The sequence below is a fragment of the Periplaneta americana genome, chromosome 15 (genome assembly GCF_040183065.1).
Source record: "Periplaneta americana isolate PAMFEO1 chromosome 15, P.americana_PAMFEO1_priV1, whole genome shotgun sequence".
Classification (NCBI taxonomy): Eukaryota; Metazoa; Arthropoda; class Insecta; order Blattodea; family Blattidae; genus Periplaneta; species Periplaneta americana.
In genome coordinates this window covers 29,409,241-29,426,658 of record NC_091131.1, presented here as the reverse complement: position 1 = coordinate 29,426,658, position 17,418 = coordinate 29,409,241, and positions in this window count along the sequence as shown.

Genomic DNA, 17,418 nt, shown 5'->3' with positions numbered 1-17,418 from the left:
TGTAGTGGTCTGTGAGTCGGTACTGCAAGGGAGATAAAACGGAGAAACATAGAAAAAAAGGAAGAAAAACAAAGGAAAGAAATAAAGAATTTTGAACAAAATCAAGAAATTTTAAGAAAGATATATGGTTCTGGTTATAACAGACTAAACCTGACCACACGGTTAAGGTATACCAATGATAGTGGATGTAGTGTTGGTGGTCATGATTTGTAGTAGTGGACGTTGTTGTAGTACAGGGACATCATTTTATTTTTACTTCAATTTTTATTGTACCTGAGTTTTTTTAATGTACTTCACTCCCACCCCTTCTACTAGTAAACTTCCAACCGTTCACAATACAGAGCCGAGGGCGCGTAAGTAGTACTGAGTGAATACAGTACGTTCCAGAAATATGTTAGCGTTTTACAGTGACGAAAGAGCTTTCAATATTGAATCATATTTTCGCACAGGTACTGTCGTCCGTTTGCATCCGTCGCATCCCGGTTTCCCCCACCTGCTTCTGTTCGCTCCTCTGTAAAGTCTAGTAGCTGGGCTGTCTTAGCTCTTTTCTGAAAACATTAATTTCTGTTAGGAATTGGACGTCTACGTAATATTACACAAGTATTTAAAATAACTTAAATAAAAGGATCTGGTTAAGTAATTAACTGTCACGTGATTCCCCTTTCTACGACACTGCGACAAAACCACTTGAACGGACAGTAGACAGCATTTCTGAGTAATTTTATCTTTTCGGATCGGGCAGAAGTGAAGATTGAATTTACAGTACGTAAGGTACTCTTTTAAAGAGTAGGTATAGAATTATTTCAACATGAGTTACTCGTACGAAGGACGAAACTGGTAATTGGAATTAGGTACAATAGTCTATAGTGTGATAATATGCTGAAGCCTGTATCGAAATGAACGGCCACCATTTTCAAAAATGTGTTTACATATTCATATTATGATTATTTTTCAATTTAACTTCGTTCTCTATATTGTACGCTAATGTGCTGTAGACAGTATAATATACGCTGCATAATGAATACGTTCGCATGGATAGCTCAGTTCCTGAGTAAAAACACTAAGTGTTAATACTGTACTGTATTTTGATTAAACAAAAATCGTAATGAAAATTATCAAACTCAAAATTGCGATATTTCCTAGTTTACGTAAATGGATGAACTACTTTTCTTCCCTCCTATACCTACTCCAGTCATGGAAGGGGTAGCAAAAGGTGTTTCCTGTTTCAATCGTTAATAGAAAGGTATAGCCAGATTAATATTAAAAATGTTAGTAAAAATAAAATGATGTCCCTGTATAACAGTGGTAGTTTTTTTAACGACGTCTTCAGCTATAGAAGTGATTTACATTTGAAATTCAACGCCATAAAGAAATGGCTGTCCAATTTTTATGCAGCTTCTAACTGGGAGAGAGTTCTTGAGCGCTCTCACTTAGCGGAATCGAATCGAACAGAATTTCTCCTCACAATGTATTTAAATGGAAGAGAGCAGAAAGCGGCGCGTCGAATCGAATCGAAGCGAATCGAACAAGACAGAATTTAGGACCTAGAATATTTATTCCACTGCCGGAACAGAATGTCTTGTTTCGGGTAAGTTCTTGTGAAGCCTTCGTGAAAAATCCAATGAATCATATCCACTCTTGGTGGCTTAATTCATTTACTATTGAAAGTTATTGCTGTACGCATAAAAAATAAAAAAATTAATATGAACGAAGAAAAATTAATAAATCTTGTGTAGAATTATCCTGTTTTGTATGACAAAATACAAAAGTACTGTTCGGTTCGATTCCGCTAGATGTGAGCGGCAGCAGATTTTTCGTTTCGATTCGATTCGGTTCGATTCCGCTAAGTGGGAGAGAGCTCTAAAATCGTCGACGGCGTTGCGAGTGAATCCCTTCTACAGGGACATCATTTTATTTTTACTTCAATTTTTATTGTACCTGAGTTTTTTAATGTACTTCACTCCCACCCTTTCTACTAATGAAGTTCAACCGTCCTCCACACAGATCCAAGACCACATATACAGTCATAGTAGCCTTACGGTCATAGTAAACAGTAAAAGTAAAAAAAAGGTAAAGGTATCCCTGTAACATGCCATGAAGGCACTTGGGGGGCATGAAGGTAGAGCCCCATGCTTTCCATGACCTCGGCACTAGAATGAGGTGGTGTGGTCGGCACCACGCTCTGACCGCCTTTTACCCCCGGGAAAGACCCGGTACTCAATTTTATAGAAGGCTGAGTGAACCTTGGGGCCGTTCTGAAAGTTTGGCAACGAGAAAAAATCCTGTCACCACCGGGGATCGAACCCCGGACCTTTCAGTCCGTAGCCAGCTGCTCTACCAACTGAGCTACCCTGCCGCCCCTCATAGTAAACAGTACGTTCCAAAAATATGTTCGCGTTTTCCAGTGACGAAAGACATTTCAATATTGCATCATTTTCCATTTGACTACGTCGCATCCCGGTTTCCCCCACCTGCTTCTATTCGCCTCTCTGTAAATGATAGTGGCTGGGCTGTCTTAGCTCTTTTCTGAGAACATTAATTTCTGTTAGGAATTGGACGTCTACGTAATATCATACGCATACAATTGTTTAAAATAACTTAAATAAAAGGGTCTCGTTAAGTAATTAAGTGTAATGTGATTTCCTCCCTTTCTACGACGCTGCGACGTAACCACTTGGACGGACAGTAGATAGCATGTCTGAGTAATTTTATCTTTTTGGATCGGGCAGAAGTGAATATTGAATTTACAGTACGTAAGGTCTCTTTTACAGAGTGTACAGAATTATTTCAACATGAGTTACTGATACGAAGTACGAACCTGGTAACTGGAATTACGTACAATAATCTATAGTGGGATAATATGCACATTAGAACTGAAGCCTGTATCGAAATGAACGGCCACCATTTTCAAAAATGTGTTTAAATATCCTTATTATGATTATTTTTCAATTTAACTTCATTCTCTATAGAGTACGCTAATGTGTTGTAGACAGTATAATATAGCCTACATTGCATAATGAATTCGTCCGTATGGACAACTCAGTTCGTGAGTAAAAACACTCATTGTTAATACTGTACTTATTTTAATTAGACAAAAACCTAATGGAAATTATCATACTCAAAATCGCGATGTTTCGCAGTTTACGTAGGCTAAATGGATGAACTACTTTTCTTCCCTCCTATACCTAGTAAAGTGATTTGTTTGTATATTACGCCAGTATCATCGAACGCCAGTCGTGGAAGAGTGTAGCAAACGGTGTTTCCGGTTCTTAATCGTTGGTCCAAAGGTATAGCCGGGTTAATATTGGAAATGTTAGTAAAAATAAAATGATGTCCCTGTATATGCAGATGTTGACGATAATGATAAAAACACGACAAATTTAGACTTTGGTCTATGTGGATCTAGCTCAATGCATTTTAGCATGAAATCGGCATGATTTCGGTTTGCATCCAAAACAGCAGTTCGAGAATGAACTAATATCCACGATCCAATCAGGATGCAAACCCGCTAATGCGGTTTCCGAACAGAGCCAAAATTAATTAAATTGCAATGCTTGAAAAATCTCCACCTAAAATTGCAGGATTAAAATTTCTCAATTTCTCTTAGGTAAGTCCAGTATAGCCTACAGCACTTTGCATCTTCTTTCGTAAAATTGATGGCTCTCTGAAGCACATCGCAACGCGTTGTAGCAAGGCCTGGAGTGTGAAAGATTACTTCATTAATTCTGCCTGAAGGATCATTATATCTGTTGAATATTTAAAGAGAATATCTAAAGATTAATGCCATTCTTCAATTAAAGCGGCAGACATGACTGATGGAGCTGTGTTTTTTGAGAGGAAGTAAATTAAGTGGCTACTTAAAAAAAACTAATGATAGCTTTATGACTTAAATGTTGTTTACCTTAGACAGACTTCCATAGAATCTAGAAAAAGAGTTGGAAAACTTTGCATAAAATCGCAACAAATTTGTCTGCATTCGGTCCTCTAACAACTGTCGTCTTACAAGCAAACGTTCTGATGGGGGCATATAAAAAAGTTAATTTTTTTTTCTTCCACCATGTTAATAATGTCAAAAGAAGTGCTTATACAAATTTTGGCCACTCGACCGCAATTACGAGGCCGTCCAGAAAGTGATTTTCCCCGGGGCCTTTTATAGAAAAAACACAATTTCATGGAAATATTTACTGAAACAGATACAGCAATTGTTGCGCTATTTGTCAACATATCCCCCACTAGAATTGAAACATTTGTCATAACATGGAATCAATTTTTGTGTCGCAGACGTCAGCCGCCTCAGATCGGAACCAGCGGTTTGACTGCGTCTGCACCTCTCTCTGTCGATCCCATGATATGAGAAATGTCTCAATTCCGATGGAAAATATGTTGAAAAATAACTCAACAATTGCTGTGTCTGTTTCAATAAATTTATCCAATGAAACTGTATTTTTTTCTGTTAACGGCCCCTGGCGAACTTATTTTTTTACGGCCCTCGTAATTGCGGTCGAGTGGCCAAAATTTGTATAAGCACTTCTTTTGACATTATTAACATGGTGGAAGAAAGAAATTTAACTTTTTTTATCTGCCCCCATCAGAACGTTTGCTTGTTAAAGGTTCCTCCTCCATTCTTGTCTGTCTATTCCCTGTTTTAATTTCTTCTGCCTCTTGGTACCATATCTCCTACTCATGTTTATTAGAATTTTTCTTCTTGTTTTGATGAATATTACTACCTCTCAAAATATTGAATATTTTAACACCCTGTATACAACAGTTTCTCCCTAATTACACTTTTACAATATTAATAATAATATTAATAATAATAATAATAATAATAATAATAATAATAATAACAATAATCCGTGGCGCTACAGCCAGTGAAAGGCCTAGACCGACCAGCCGGATGTTGGCCTCATACCCACATGCCGAAGCAGAGGTGGACGATCATCCAACCAGAATCGTGTGGTTAGCACGATGATCCTCCCAGCCATTGCACTTTTACAATATGAATGTAAAATTTGGGTAATAAGAGGACAAGATTCAGGGTAAACACAAAGTTTATACTTACGTTTTTACAATATGGATGTGAGATTTTGGCAATAAGAGAATAAGATAGCATAACGACAGCAGAGATGGAGTTTAAGCCCATATTTGGACAGAATTAAAAATTATCTTGTAATTGGAGTCAACACATCAATCTAATAGACAGAAGCAGATCACCACATTTAATCCTGAAATACCACCCGTGGAAGAAGAAGTCAAGGTCGACAACTCAAGAGAACTCTGATTGGTTTATGATGATGATGATGATGATGATGATGATGATTTTATAATACTTTCTTGCACGACATCCTGTGACCATTCTTTATATAGGGTATCGTCGTTGTTCCTGCAATAACTCCTGCAAAATATAACATCTTTCAGGAGGAAGGAAAAACACATTTATTCATCCTATGGCAGCCGTACATAGGATACTGTGAATTCTTACATTTTCTAAACAAAGAAATATAATTACATATAGGACATTTCATTATTTGCTTTATCACTATTTAAGTTATTTAATAGAGCAAAAATCTGAAAATCTATAAATATGCCACATAGGAGTTATTGCAGGAACAACGACGATATGTAATTTATAAACAGGTACAGATGTTTCATTATATATCTGCCGCTGACTTACCGTTCTATTAAGTGATCACAGCTATGGCCTGAACCAAAAATTACAACGTGTCCATAATGCCTATGTTCGTTTACATGTAGTATCCGTCTGTATGATCATATGAGCCGTTCAGAGCAAGAGTGGTGTACGTCAAAAATGAGTAATGAGGGTTAAAGTAAACATTCTGTAAAATACAGCGCAAAGTGGCAATTAATATTCAATTTATTTAAACTATTAGTAGTCAGTGAAGAGCAGGAAGGCCATATTAATTGCTACTTTGCACTGTATTTTACAGAATTTTTACTTTAAACCTCATTACCCAATTTTGACTTACACCACTTTTGCTCTGAACGGCTCATATCTCACCGTCTTTCAATGAATTGTCTTGGCTCCGGCTGACTGACAGACGCAGTTTGCACTGTCTTTCTTTTCTCTATCAGATTTTGCACACATCAACGCCTGAATACTTGCATCACGATTTCATAATCTATCCACACATCATAATCTGTATACCCGGTCACGACTCTACACTTTAATGTCAGTCCCTCTCCACAGAACGTCCGCGTATTCTTCGTCTTTTAATTAGACACCATCCGTTCTTGGAATTCATTACCTACAGATGTTAGGGGCTGCCCGACCTTAAACGCTTTCAAGTCCAAAGTGAAACATCTTATTTTAGAATGCACAGTGTCCCAGGGTATATATTAGAATTCACAATTATTGTAACTAGGTTATAAAGTAATCATGTACTTTAATTTGTCATCCAGTTTAAGTAGGTATTTAAGTTCGATAATCCTCTGGCTTATGCATATTTTTCTGTTTTGATTTTGTCTTAGGTATACCTATAACTTTCTTTTGTATTAACATTATATTATCATGTATTTTAACGCAGTGTGTCCCAGAGTATATATTAGAATTCACAATTATTGTAATTAGGTTATAAAGTAATCATGTACTTTAATTTGTCATCTAGTTTAAGTAGGTATTTAAGTTCGATAATCCTCTGGCTTATGCATATTTTTCTGTTTTGTATTAACATTATATTATCATTTATTTTAACGCAGTGTGTCCCAGGGTATATATTAGAATTCACAATTATTGTAACTAGGTTATAAAGTAATCATGTACTTTAATTTGTCATCTAGTTTAAGTAGGTATTTAAGTTCGATAATCCTCTGGCTTATGCATATTTTTCTGTTTTGATTTTGTCTTAGGTATACCTATAACTTTCTTTTGTATTAACATTATATTATCATGTATTTTAACGCAGTGTGTCCCAGAGTATATATTAGAATTCACAATTATTGTAACTAGGTTATAAAGTAATCATGTACTTTAATTTGTCATGTAGTTTAAGTAGGTATTTAAGTTCGATAATCCTCTGGCTTATGCATATTTTTCTGTTTTGTATTAACATTATATTATCATTTATTTTAACGCAGTGTGTCCCAGGGTATATATTAGAATTCACAATTATTGTAACTAGGTTATAAAGTAATCATGTACTTTAATTTGTCATCCAGTTTAAGTAGGTATTTAAGTTCGATAATCATCTGGCTTATGCATATTTTTCTGTTTTGATTTTGTCTTAGGTATACCTATAACTTTCTTTTGTATTAACATTATATTATCATGTATTTTAACGCAGTGTGTCCCAGGGTATATATTAGAATTCACAATTATTGTAACTAGGTTATAAAGTAATCATGTACTTTAATTTGTCATCCAGTTTAAGTAGGTATTTAAGTTCGATAATCATCTGGCTTATGCATATTTTTCTGTTTTGATTTTGTCTTAGGTATACCTATAACTTTCTTTTGTATTAACATTATATTATCATGTATTTTAACGCAGTGTGTCCCAGAGTATATATTAGAATTCACAATTATTGTAACTAGGTTATAAAGTAATCATGTACTTTAATTTGTCATCTAGTTTAAGTAGGTATTTAAGTTCGATAATCCTCTGGCTTATGCATATTTTTCTGTTTTGATTTTGTCTTAGGTATACCTATAACTTTCTTTTGTATTAACATTATATTATCATGTATTTTAACGCAGTGTGTCCCAGAGTATATATTAGAATTCACAATTATTGTAACTAGGTTATAAAGTAATCATGTACTTTAATTTGTCATCTAGTTTAAGTAGGTATTTAAGTTCGATAATCCTCTGGCTTATGCATATTTTTCTGTTTCGTATTAACATTATATTATCATTTATTTTAACGCAGTGTGTCCCAGGGTATATATTAGAATTCACAATTATTGTAACTAGGTTATAAAGTAATCATGTACTTTAATTTGTTATCCAGTTTAAGTAGGTATTTAAGTTCGATAATCCTCTGGCTTATGCATATTTTTCTGTTTTGATTTTGTCTTAGGTATACCTACAACTTTCTTTTGTATTAACATTATATTATCATGTATTTTAACGCAGTGTCCCCCAGAGTATATATTAGAATTCATAATTATTGTAACTAATTTATAAAGTAAACATGTATTTTAATTTGTCATCTAGTTTAAGTAAGTATTTAAGTTCGATAATCCTCTGGCTTATGCATATTTTTCTGTTTCGATTTTATAATACATAAACATATAACTTTCTTTTGTATTAACACTATATGATCATATATTTTCTTTTGTCCTCTGGTTGAGTGGAAGAGAAGGCCTCACGGTCTGTCAGAAAAAATAAAGTGTTATTATTATTATTATTATTACCGTTGAGTTCCAATCACTTAACTTGGTCGTAGGCTTCACAATACTAAAAAGTAAAAGAAAAGATATCTGCTTCTCTTCATTCCTGGCCACTGTTTTCCTGAGTGTAAGTTGAGAGTTTAAACATAATTTTCTCACAGATTAGTACAGGGACATCACTTTATTTTTACCAACATTTTTAACATTAACCTGGCTATACTCGGAAACACTGTTACCCCCTTTCCATTACAGGAGTTTGGAGTTGCTAGTGCAATATGTAAACATATCATTTTACTAGCTATAGGAGGAGAGAAAAGTAGTGTATATCCATTTATGTTACAGGGAAATACAGTATTACGATTTTCAGTTTGATCATTACTTACACGGTATTTTATAAAAAAAAAACAGTAGAGTAGTAACAATTTTTTTTCATAAACTCAACTCTTCAGGCGGTTATATTCATAATGTAATCTCTACTTTATTCGGCATATTACTAACCTTATTTATTCCTGAGAATTTTGTGAGCACTTCCGTGAGAAACCCCAATTTCTACAGCTACCTTCTTGACCGATTTATTAGGACTTCGCTGCATCCTTTCTCTAGCATCTTCTACAGCATCTTTTCTCACCTTTGTTGGCCATCTTACACCTGTCTGTACACTCCATTGCTCTAAATTTATCTACGAGATTAATGACATTTCTACGAAAATATTCCGTAAGTATATAATCAGGAAATTGTGAAAAAAAATATATTGTTCACATTCAGTTATATTGTAATTCCAGTTTCCATCATCGTCCTTCATACCTACAAACTGTAAAACAAAACTCTTGTTTAAATAATGCTGTTAAGTACCGTACCATATTATAGGGTACCATACTTTCGATAACTCTAATCTTCACTTGTGTTCAGTCCACACAGATAAATTCAGTTATGCTACACACTATACCAGTGTGAAAATAAATTTCAATAATATAAGCTCTTTCTTCTATAGAAAATGCAACATATTTCTGAAACACACTGTACTCTGTAGTGTTTACTTCACTGCTAGCAACAGCGGCCGTAAGTTTGTGTGGCTGACGTTAACAAGGACATTAGTGAAAGGGGTGGGAGTCAAGTACATTTAGAAACGCAGGTACAATAAAAATGGAAGCAAAAATAAAATGATGTCCCTGTACAACCTTTTGCTGTCTCTCTTCCCTTATCCGTAATTTGTGACGTTGCTCAGAGGCAAAGAATGTAGTACAAAATCAGTAATCATTTGATTAGATCCCTCATGGTACATCATGTAGTGAAAGGAATGGAATAATAGTAGTTGCATGCAGTCACAGCTACCAAGATCGTTTCTCTCTCTCTCACTCTCACTTTCACTGATGTTTCACAATATTATTGCCACGCTTAAAAAGGTTGAACAGGACGAATATGCGGGATTAAAACTGATCAGTATCGAGCAAAACCTCACATAAGCTTTCAACTTTTTGTGTAGAGCGTTGCCATGGTTTCGCAAATATTTTTGTGAATGAGAGGAAAAAAGTTAAGTCCCTCCATTCTCTTATTGACGTATTTCTGTCTGTTTAAATCAGGATAGGAAATAATTAACTGACGTCTCTCCCCGCTGTGCTCCCCCCTCGGGCGGTTAATGTGCTTTCATTAGGAAACCGCGCCCCGTGCGGGCCTGTCTGTTTGGCCATCATATATCAAGGTTTGTAATAATTGAATGCTTGCTCACAGCAAGAGTGATACAGGTCTTATTTCTACTACAGTGCAACTATGATTTACGATAACTTGCAAATAAAGTGAAAATATAAGACTCATAAACTATAGGTCTACACTTCTCACACTCGAACTTGATTCTGGTACATGTATTGCTAATCCAAAAGCCTTTTAACAATGTTAAAAATTGAAATACCCTATCGGCAAGACAATGGCATACACTACCACCTTAGGAGTTGTGTGGTGAGGAAAATCAAGCAATGTTGCCAACTTCATTCCCAATAAGCCGCAAACCCGTATTTTTTACTTGTACAGCGACATCATTTTATTTTTACTTCAATTTTTATTGTACCTGAGTTTTTTTATGTATTTCACTCCCACCCTTTCTACTAATGAAGTTCAACCGTCCTCCACACAGATCCAAGACCGCATATACAGTCATAGTAGCCTTACGGTCATAGTAAACAGTACATTCTAAAAATATATTCGCGTTTTCCAGTGACGAAAGAGCTTTCAATATTGAATCATTTTCGCACAGGTACTGTCGTCCATTTGGCTACGTCGTATCCCGGTTTACCCCACCAGCTTTTATTCGCCAGCTAGTGGCTGGGCTGTCTTAGCTCTTTTGTGAGAACATTAATTTCTGTTAGGAATTGGACGTCTACGTAATATTATACAACTGTTTAAAATAACTTAAATAAAAGGGCTTCGTTAAGTAATTAACTGCCACGTGATTTCCCCCCTTTCTATGACCCTATGACATAACTACTTGGACGGACAATAGAGAGTATGTCTGAGTAATTTTATCTTTTCGGATCGGGCGGAAGTGAAGATTGAATTTACAGTACGTAAGATACTCTTTTATAGAGTAGGTACAGAATTATTTTAACATGAGTTACTAGTACGAAGGACGAAACTAGTAATTGGGATTAAGTACAATAGTCTATAGTGCGATAATATGCACATTAGAACTGAAGCCTGTACCGAAATGAACGGCCACCATTTAAAAAAATGTGTTTAAATATCCATATTATGATTATTTTTCAATTTAACTTCATTCTCTATTATGTACGCTAATGTGCTGTAGACAGTATAATATAGGCTACACTGCATAATGAATACTTCCACATGGACAGCTCAGTTCGTGAGCAAAAACACTCATTGTTATTGCTGTACTGTATTTTGATTAACAAAAATGTAATGAAAATTATCAAACTCAAAATCGTGATATTTTCTAGTTTACGTAAATGGATGAACTACTTTCCTTCCCTCCTATACCTAGTAAAATGATTTGTTTGTACATTACGCCAGTATCATCGAACTCCAGTCGTGGAAGGGCAAACGGCGTTGATCCAGAGGTATAGCCAGGTTAATATTAAAAATCTTAGTAAAAATAAAATGATGTCCCTGTATAATTCGGATAAAAGTGTGCGTGTACTTGAGATAATACAGTGGACTCTCCTAAGTTCGACAAAACAGAATAGAAAGTTCAGTCCAATAAGGGTAGTGGGTGTGATAGGTGAAATGAATACAAATTCTTATTGGTTATCCATCAACGAATACAGTACTGTACTTGCATTTCCTGCCCGCCCCGAGACTTGTGTATGCGCTTCTAGTACCACAGTGGGTTTCGACAGTTCGTCTCACTAACGGCACAATTCTCAAATAGAAAAAAAGAGTTCATTAATTTAAAATCAGTGATCAATATGGATGTCCTAATCAATAAAATATTCCGTTTTCCTTTAACAGAAGTATCACTACAAGACACAGAACCAATTTCCATTCAAATGGTAAACCCATTTCTTAGTGCCCATATAGGGGCGTGTCTAATTCTCCTACGTAAGCAGTCGAACTATAGGATGTCGAACTTGATTTCTGTCGAAATTAAGAGCTTCCACTGAACTATTACAGTACAGTAAGGGTCATCAGCACAGAGCACACTGGAGCTAGCATCTCTTTCCCGCGGAAAACGCAGTGCACCATGGTGCACTCCGTAGCTGCTAGCGGGTATGCTCTCTATCTCTTCCTGTTGCACGACGGTGCACACGGTACGGCACCGCGTACCCTTTGCACATTTCAGCGAGTGCTGACGACCACTCCAGTAGAGCCTCACAAACTCGACCTAATGTGACTGAGAGGGTGTCGAGTTACGAAAATGTCGATTTTTGCGGACTTGTGGAAGGGTTATATAAAACACACTTCAGGATACAATATATTAATAAATTGAAAGTTTTGAACATATAGATGCCAAAAGAAAACATAAAATCTAATCTAAAACAATTTATTTTTAAATAATTTTGAAACTTACGTAATCTATGCATGAAATTATTAGTCTTTATTTATGGCCTTTAGAAAACTCGGAGGTTCATTGCCACCCTCATATAAGCTTGCCATTGGTCCCTATCCTGAGCAAGGTTAATCCAGCCTCTATAATCATATCCCATCTCCCTCAAATCCTTTTTAATATTATCCTCCCATCTACAATACTAATCAAAAGTTTTCGATCATCTATCACAACTATGGATTTGTGGTTAAAACAGGGATTTCGTTTTGAATATTCTATCATATCATAATGCTAGAGAGAGAAAAAATTTATTTTGTTGGTCTATTTAGTTTTTCCGATGTGTTTGTACATTGAAATAAAGTATATAGTTGTTTTCGTAGCTGATCGAAAACTTTTGACCGGTAGTGTATGTCTCGACCTCCCCAAAGGTCTTTTTCCCTCCGGCCTCCCAAATAACACTCTGTATGCATTTCTCTGATTCCTCTTCAGCTTTCTCTTCCCTCTCTCTCACCACTGCAACTATTTCACTGTCGCCCAGTGTTGCCACGACCTACTCACGAAAATCAGGAGAAAATCATAGAAAAAAACAGGAGATCACAGTAGATTAAATAAACATTAATTTTCTCTTTGTCTTATATTAATTACAAAACAGTGTACTGTAAGAAAGATGATTCTGTTGTATTTACTATATAGCACATCCCTAACCAATGAAATGGAACAATTTTGCTAAAGATAGGGCTAGTTACTGTCATCTCTACTCAGCGTATGCTATTTTGTTTTTACATAGCAGTGTCTTATTGACAGTTTTTCGCATTAAAATGTATTAATCAGGAGTTTTTCGTATATAATCACAAACGACTTTCGATAGAACAAGATTTATTTGAAAGGTTATATTAAATATAGTATTGCATTAGCTGCAACTGTAACAGACAAAAAATTATCCCTTTTTTTGCTTTTGCATAACTACCCTTTAAACTGTTCATCATTTTCCCACTCTGACTTATAATATTCTGGGAGTATTTACCTTTCTTTCTTGCTGGGACACTTTCACTCATTTTAAAAGATCACTGTGCAAGATATGTAACACAATTACCTACACTTCACTCTCGCACTGTTTCACGTGCGCACAATCAGAAACAAACTTCACTACTGAATAAGTTTCGGTTTTCCTCTGTTCCCGGGGTCCCCAAAACAATAATGAAATAACTTATATCACATGCTTATGTTACATGAAGATTATATACCTGAGTGTGTATGTTTGGAGGAGGGTGTGCATCCTTTCGTGGTAAGGTTTCAAACATTCGTTCTCTAATATCATTTTGTAATTATGTTTAGACTATAGAGTGGATTGGAGAGGGACATAACTCTGAGCCAAGTGTATAAAACATAAAACATGGTCTTTATCTGCAGTGTGCTGTGTGGTGATATAATCTGCCGCTTGACTCTAACCGAGAAGCGACACCTTGCTTCTTGTAAGCATCATTGTGGCGACGCTAACGAGTTAGGAGCAGGGAGACAAATGAAAACATTGTTTGACTTGTGTATAAGATGCAAAAATAAGACATGGTGACATAATAATTATATGTGTACTAAACTAATGAACTGAAAATCCGGGCGTAAAACTAGGTGACTGCAGCTTTCTAAAAAGGCAGGAGAAATTCGGACTTTAGACAAAAAAATCAGTACAGCATTAGATTCAATGGAAAAACAGGAAATCTCCTGCTAAATCAGTAGGTATGGCAACACTGCTGTCGCCTAGTAATTCGCTATTTTTATTCCGTCCCTCCATTCTCCAACATCATCATCAGTAATTTCTTCGCAGCCCGGAATCTTTTTCAGTGAGTCCATTAACTCAACATTTTCTGTCTCTTCTCTACCACCTTGGAACTCGTTCCCATCATGGTCAAGCAAGCGAACAAGACTTAGGCTAAACCTCGTCCCAAGATTCCGAATTCCATCCTACTACATCCAGTAGGTCAATTTTCTTCAGTCTCTCGATGTTCTCAAGGCCCTCCTCCATGGTTAGGATTAGAGAAGACCAGGCGTCGTCAACCGATCGCACGAGCTCCACAGTGCACAAGTCTACACGTGAATCAGTCGCTGTGCAGGAGATGGGAGGGGATGATAGTTGAAACCGGCTCAGTGGCGATCTACCAATACAGTCATTCAAGCGTTGTCCATATCCCTTATATTCTTATAGCCTATTGGTTATGCACCATTCCATGTGTTTCTATTTGAAATACAAGTCATAAAATTTATCATGTAACTTAAAGAATTTGAAACATGCAATCATTAATTTCTTCTCGCAAATTAGTAAGGATGAGAATTGTGACTTGCTTGCAGACTCTCATTCAATCTTGAACAGATGGAAAAACTATTTTGCGCAACTACTAAATGTACATAGGCCAAATAGAAATGATCGGGACGAAATTAAAATATAAACTGCTGAGCCATTTATACCGGAACCCACACTTTCTGAAGTCGAAATTGCAATAGAAAATCTGAAAAAGTACAAGTCTCCAGGTATTGATCAAATTCCAGCAGAATTAATACAAGAGGGTGGAAGGGCATTATCTAGCGAAATTTATAAACTTGTACTTGCAATTTGGGAAATTGTACCAGAACAATGGAAGGAGTCCATAATCGTACCTATTTTTAAGAAGGGGGACAAGACTAACTGTAGTAACTTTCGAGGAATATCACTTTTGTTGACATCGTATAAAATTTTGTCCAATATCCTTTTGAGAAAATTAACTCTCTATGTAGATGAAATTATTGGGGATCATCAGTGTGGTTTTCGGCGTAATAGATCGACTATTGATCTGATTTTTTGTATTCGACAGATATTGGAGAAAAAAATGGGAGTATAAGGGTACAGTACATAAGTTATTCATAGATTTCAAAAAGGCGTATGATTCGGTTAAGAGACAAGTTTTATATGATATCCTTATTGAATTTGGTATTCCCAAGAAACTAGTTCGATTAACTAAAATGTGTCTTAGTGAAACTTACAGCAGAGTCCGTACAGGCCAGTTTCTATCTGATGCTTTTCCAATTCACTGCGGGCTGAAGCAGGGAGATGCACTGTCACCTCTACTTTTTAACTTTGCTCTAGAATATGCCATTAGGAAAGTACAGGATAACACAGAGGGTTTGGGGTTGAACAGGTTACATCAGCTTCTTGTCTATGCGGATGACGTGAATATGTTAGGAGAAAATCCACAAACGATTAGGGAAAACACGGAAATTCTAGTTGAAGCAAGTAAAATGATCGGTTTGGAAGTAAATCCCGAAAAGACAAAGTATATGATTATGTCTCGTGACCAGAATATTGTACGAAATGGAAATATAAAAATTGGAGATTTATCCTTCGAAGAGGTGGAAAAATTCAAATGTCTTGGAGCAACAGTAACAAATATAAATGACACTCAGGAGGAAATTAAACGCAGAATAAATATGGGAAATGCCTGTTATTATTCGGTTGAGAACCTTTTGTCATCTAGTCTTCTGTCGAAAAATCTGAAGGTTAGAATTTATAAAACAGTTATATTATCGGTTGTTCTATATGGTTGTGAAGCTTGGACTCTCACTTTGAGAGAGGAACAGAGATTAAGGGTGTTTGAGAATAAGATTCTTAGGAAAATATTTGGGGCTAAGAGGGATGAAGTTACAGGAGAATGGAGAAAGTTACACAACGCAGAGCTGCACGCATTGTATTCTTCACCTGACATAATTAGGAACATTAAATCCAGACGTTTGAGATGGGCAGGGCATGTAGCACGTATGGGAGAATCCAGAAATGCATATAGAGTGTTAGTTGGGAGACCGGCGGGAAAAAGACCTCTGGGGAGGCCGAGACGTAGATGGGAAGATAATATTAAAATGAATTTGAGGGAGGTGGGATATGATGGTAGAAACTGGATTAATCTTGCTCAGGATAGGGATCAATGGCGGGCTTATGTGAGGGCGGCAATGAACCTCCGGGTTCCTTAAATGCCAATAAGTAAGGAAGTAAGTAAGTAAATTAGTAAACAAGCCGAGCACATTAAATATGCTGAAATCAGCCAAATAATATACCGAGTTTAACGGCGCATTTTGTTCCTAAAGCTAGAAACAGTTTCTTCAATTATATGTTTAACATAAATTATTCCTTCTTTCAACAACCGTAAACTAAATTATTACATGAAAATAAAGGCCACAATATGTACAACTAATAAAAATTAATAAACTATATTCAATACTTATTCTCCATCAAACTACAGCCTATATTAAAGAATTGTTTTCCTGTACAGTATATCTAATAAACATTTTTCTTTTCTAGAAACATAGTAAATGCCAAATGAGCTTATGAAACTTATTTTAAGATAACGAATTGCAAAAATTAGTTACTTTTGTGCCGATAGAGTTAGGGAAAGAATGTGTAATGTTTAGTTTATTTTTATTATTATTATTATTATTATTATTATTATTATTATTATTATTATTATTACTATAATACACAATAGTTATTAATAATTTTTGGATGGGACTGGTTCGTTCTTCTCCCTCATAATTTTCATAATCATTTGAGTGATAGGACGAATAATATCGTCGTTTGTTGAAATTCCTTCTGTTATTCAGAACTTTACCACGAACCAAACACGTGGGCACTCCCGACTTTTCAGCAAATAGAAATAACTCTGCCCATAATAACAAATTCAATGGCGTGGATGGCCTATCGGACATTACTGGTCCGCCACTCTGTACTACAGGGAACGAACTGTGTCCGTGCGCCTGCGCAGACATCGCTACACAGCAGGCAGTAACTAGCGTTACTGTCAGTTGAGGACGCCTGGAGAAGACAGAAGGTTGAGCCTGTATCGCCTCTACATTGTTTCTAAAATCCTCTGGTCCACAGAGAAATAAAATAAAAACTCATATCATGATTTTCGGCTATGAAAAAAGTAGAGAAGCTTCTGCAGATGTCAAGTTTTACGAAATGTCGAGTTTCCGGCACTCTACTGTAGTCTACTTGTGTAGCCAATGTCATCTCGAAGTTTTTTTACAGAATGAGGCATTGAGAAATGTGATGTTTTT